This window comes from Bidens hawaiensis, unplaced genomic scaffold, assembly GCF_021521415.1.
Source record: "Bidens hawaiensis isolate Kalapana, Puna unplaced genomic scaffold, B.hawaiensis_p1.1 tig00019721_1, whole genome shotgun sequence".
In the NCBI taxonomy this organism is placed as follows: domain Eukaryota; kingdom Viridiplantae; phylum Streptophyta; class Magnoliopsida; order Asterales; family Asteraceae; genus Bidens; species Bidens hawaiensis.
In genome coordinates this window covers 229,494-235,483 of record NW_027492997.1, presented here as the reverse complement: position 1 = coordinate 235,483, position 5,990 = coordinate 229,494, and positions in this window count along the sequence as shown.

Sequence of the window (5,990 nt, the reverse complement as noted above, 5' to 3'; positions counted from 1 at the left end):
TTCGTTATAAAACCGGACTAAAAAAAAAGAATTGTCATTCGGTCAGTTTTGTTACGGTACTATAACTAAAACAAAATGCGCTAAGTCTACGCAAATTATGTCAGTTTTTATCACATCCGTTACGGTATATTGGTATTGGAACTAAACTAATAAAAAACAAACATAACAAAGATAATTAGAAATATAATTATCAAAGTTTAAAAAAAAAGAAAAAAAACTTAGTCCAATGGAATGTTGCCAAATGGACCAATCATAGTCCAGAGTCGCCAAACTTATCTTTTATATATATTAGTAATAGTAATTGTTTAAGCAGTTATGATCAATTGGAGTTGTATTCAATTGTTTAAGCATTATAGTGTCTTGTTGTTTAATTCAATTTGCAACACATTTTGCAAATCGTGGTATCAACATGCTATTGTAATTTATTTTGGTCAAAAATTTGAATTTGTAATTGATATGGTCCACTAACAATAATCTACATGGTCCCTTCAAATTGAATTAGTATTTTGTATTAAAAATTAATTGATTTTGATGGCTTGAATTTGTTTTAGGTTTTACATAAATTTGATTTTGATGTTCGACCTACATATTGATATGGAGAAATTGAGGAGAAGAGTGCGCGAAGAAATTACCATGAATTACTTTTAGGTTATTTACGTTTATGTCACAACGAAGTTTCAATTTGGAATTGAAATGGATGGTGTAGAGTGTTGCGTACATATATATACACTAGTTTTAGACCCATTGTCACACACGGGATAATCCAAATTATGAGTAAATCAAATAATTACACAACGTATATGAAAAAATATATTACATTTATGTTTGTATCTATACTATGTATACATAAATTGATTTTATTTATATCACAAAATAATTTTTTTAAATGAACTTAATAAAAAACATGTGCGTGCAAAAACGTACCCGAGAATACTTCTTTCTATTGAAAATTTCATTCTCGGTGTCATATATGTATAATTGAAAAGAATTTTGGTTATGAAGAAATTTCGAAAACAAGACTTCTCATACGATAGTATATCTAACCACTTAGCCTAAATACTAAATACGAAAGGAACGTTACCTTTATTGATATATTTATCAATTTACCACCCATTGAAGGAAATGAGAACATTAAATTGTAACGACGGATGTTCTTCGACTATGTTTTTCTGCGCTACACCATGAAAAAGATTTTGATAAGTTCAGGGGTTTCTCGACTTTGTCATAATGACAACATAATAAATAACATGTTGACTCATTCAATTTTGTGAATATTTTGTTTCATTTGAGCATAGTTTTGCATGACATGATTTCCATACAACGTTCTGATCACCATTGAAATAAAAGTTAATGCTGGCACAAATATTTCAAATTTGATAAAAGTTATAAGCATTGATAGGGATGGGGGTGGCATGTTAAAAGTGTTCGCAAGTTTTCTTAAATTTTAATAGTCGAGGGAAAAATAGTCAATTTGTCAAATCCCGAACCTTTTGATTATTTTCAAAAATTCCCTTGAAAATAAATTTGAAACCCGAATCATTTTTAAAATTCTAACTTTCATCCGTTTGACATTTTTAAGTCAACACTTTAAATTCATAACAAATTTGACGATAAATCTATTTGCATTCTCAGACTTTTAAAATTACTTAAAATTTTTTCCCATTTTTGACCCGTAACAAATTTTGACGTAAATATAGAACTTGTACCAAACAATCTATTTACCAATCTTTGATCCATAAAAATCAAATTTAAGTTTCACAAAAAACCCGAAACAATCATTGATAAAAAAAAACCTAAGAAATTAAATTTGATAAACTTTGTTATGTCTGAAAGTGATTCGTATATACTATCCTTACATTTTAACATATATATATATATATATATATATAGTTTACTAAATTAACCAAAATAATAAATGGATAGATTGAAGGCATATATTTATAATTTATAAATTTATATGACAATTTACAATAATAATAATAATAATAATAATAATTGATAAATGAATTGATTTTAAAAAAATGGATCGACTTTTAAGCATATATTTATAATTTAATGATTAAAAAAATTACTTTATATAATTAAAGCATATTCGCGTTTTGTTTTCTTTACAATCTTCTACAATATACATAGTACAATATGTTAATGATAGCATTTTAAATTATATTCTTTTCAATCTTTGACAAACATGGTTTGTTGTTGATTTTTGGATTTCACAAAGTATTTTGAAATATATAGTAATATAATATGTTAATATTTATTTTTATAAAAATGTATAGATTTAATATAAATAGAGTGTAAATTGGAAAATGAATAATTATTCTATTACATATATTAAGGCCAATTAAGATCTTAATTTTGTAGGGAAAAGAATTATGAGAATTAACCAAAATATGACAAGTGTCCACAGTTAATTTACTTTATTAGAATAGGGAGACACACACACACACTAGTTTTTATCCCTCGTATTACGTGGGTTGTGTTTCATTTTTCGTGTCTAATAAATATATATTTTTTGGATTTTAATTTTATTTATTGTCACTTTGTAAATAAGTTAATAATATATTTAGGGTTTGATAATAAAAGGGTTTCATAAATAATTGATATGCTATAACCCATTTAAAATATAGGTGAGATCCATGACCTGCTTATTTTTTTACTATAAAATTGTTTCTTAATATAAATAATATATATGTTTAAAAAAATGGATATTACTTTTTAGTATATCCCTATTTTATATGATTTTCATATCAAATATCTAGTGAGATTAATTTTTAATATACTGAGATGTTATAACTCGTTTAAGGTTATTTGGGTTTCGTGAGACCCTTACCCGTGAATTCGGGTCAAATGCATGAGAAGCCTCCATTTACAAATAAAACAATCTGGTAGCTTGAGAGAATATAGGAAGCAACCAGAGAGTTTTTAAAGGTTTTACTTATATATATATATATATAGGGGATGGATCTTGCGATAAGTCAAGTTACAGCGAGAAGTGCGAGAAATCAATCTGGATCATTGATTATGTGTAATAAATAGATTAGAAAAGTTGTGGCAAACTTGTAATTATGAAAATATTAATCTACCAAAATTTTAATGAAAAAGGGTAGTTTGGCATTTACTTTTTAAACTTTTCAAAGTGAAATTTAAGTCATTAATAGCATTTATTTGTTATTATTACTAACTAATTGTTTAATTGTTATTTTTTAATTGTTGTTATTGATTAAACTAATATTAAACAAATATAATTTTAATCAAATATTGTAATATCTTCAATCATATTTCTTCAAATGCGTTAAATATTATATATTGCCTACACAAATTTATATATTATATACGCATGCATAGTCATATATTGTGTAGGTGGAATCACGAATGCGTATGCAAAAATTTTACAATTGTAGGCTATTAACAATTTGTTATTTATTATAAGTAGTTTAATGTGAAAAGTAAAAAAAATTATTTATTTTGTGCTGTGTAGGGATTATATATGTACTATTTCAGTGGTATCACGAATGTTTATGTGAAAATTTTAAAAGCATATGTTATTATTATTATCCATTATTTATTATATATATATAATATAATAAAAAAAATTTATTTTGTACTGTGTAGGTTAATTTATGTACTGTGTAGGTTCATATATGTACCGTGTATATGGTATTTCGAATTGTGTATATGTAATTTTTATCGTGTAGGTTCGTTTATGTACTATGTAGTTGTATATGCACTGTGTATATTGTATTTCGAATTGTGTAAGTGAATTTTTATCGTGTGTAAATTCATTTATGTATTGTGTAGGTTCATATATTATTGCTATGTTCATATATGTATTGTCTAGGTGGTATTTCCAATAGTGTATGTGTAATTTTTATCATGTGTTAGTTCATTTAGTACTGTGTAAGTTCGTATATATATTATGTAGGTGGTATTTCGAATTGTGTATTTGTAATTTTATTCATGTGTATGTTCATTTATGTATTGTGTAAACTTATCGACGCTATTGAATTTAAGAACTACTATCTGGATAAATGTATGAGATTCAAATTATGAGAATAAAAAAATAATATTGATAAATCAACAAAATTGAATTTGATAAAATAAAAAAACAAGAATTCAATATAGGTTGATTTGACTAAATTTTTAAAAAATATTAAAACAAATTAATTGTAACTTCTCCATATATTATGACCTACCAAATATGAAAAAATGTGCATTTTACTATAACAAACCTGTCATTAAATAAATGATAAAATAAAAGAAAAAATGTGATTGGTTGGATTAATTTCTCGCACTTCTCGCAATAAGAAACACTTATGAAATGAATCAAATCCTATATATATATATATATATATATATATATATATAAAATACTAGTTTTAGAGCCCGTGTCACACACGGGATAATTCGAATTATTAAATTATAAGTAAACAGATAATTACATAGCGTGTATGAAAAAAAAATATATTACATCTATGCCTGTATCTATACAATGTGTACATAAATTGATTTTATTTATATCACAAAATGATTTTTTTAAATGACTTAATAAAAAAAATGTCCGTGCAAAATCGTATCCGAGAATGCTTCTTTCTATTGAAAACTTCATTCTCGGTATCATATATGTATAATTGAAAGAATTTTGGTTATTAACCAATTTCGAAAATAAGACTTCTCATACGATATTAGTTCTAAGTTCTAACCACTCAGCCTAAATACAAAAGAGACGTTACCTTTATTGATATATTTATCAATTTACCACCCGTCAAAGGAAAGTAAGATATTAAATTGTAGCAATGGATGTTCTTCAAGAGCTATGTTTTTCTTAGCTACACCATAAAAAAGATTTTGATAAGCTTCAGAGGGCTTCTCGACTTTGTCATAATGACAACATAAAAATAACATATTAACCCATTCAATTTTGTGAATATTTTGTTTCATTTGAGCATAGTTTTGCATGACATGCTTCCCATACAACGTTCTGATCACCATTGAAGGAAAAATTAATGTTGACATAAATATTTCAAATTTGTAAAGGTTAGAAGCATTGATTGGCATGGGGGTGGCATGTCAAAAGTGTTCGCAATCTTTTCTTAAATTTTAATAGTTGAGTGAAAAATAGTCAATTTGCCAAATCCCGAACCTTTTGATTATTTCAAAAAAGGCCCTTAAAAATAAACTTGAAACTCGAATCATGTTTAAAATTCTAACTTTCATACTTTTGACATTTTAAAGTCAACACTTTAGACCTATAACAAATTTGACGATAAATCTATTTTGCATTCTCAAACTTATAAAAATACTCAAAATTTTCATTTTTGACCTGTAACAAATTTTGACCTAAATGTAATTAACTTGTACCAAACAATCTATTTACCAACTTTTGACCCATAAAATCAAATTTAACTTTCACAAAAAACCCGAAACAATTTTCATTTGAGAAACATGATTTGTTGTTGATTTTTGGAATTCACTAAGTATTTTGAAATATGTAGTAAAATAATATGTTAATATTTATATTTATAAAAATATATAGATATTATATAAATATAATGTAAAAGAAAAGTGAATAATTATTGATTTATTACATATATATTAGGGTGTATTAGTTTTGGAGGGAAAATAATTGTTAGAATTAACAAAAACATAACAAGTGTTTACATTTATTTTACTTTATTAGAATAGGTAGATAGAGTGTGGTTAAATTGAAACCCACTATTTAACTTGAAATCTTTGAAACCCAAATCTTAACCATTGATCTTCAAAATCAATTGATGAGATTAGTTTAGAAAAAAATGAAATTGTACCTTTTTTTTAAACGATAAGAGTTAATTACGTGGTAAGTCCATGTGGTTTTTCAAAAGTAACAATATTTATTACTAAAATGTTACCCTTAGTTCTCCGTTAGTTTTTAATGGGAGTTTGCCTTAATACCCTAGGATGTTACAAAATCAAAAGTTAATACTCTAGGTTGTTACTTTAAACTCTTA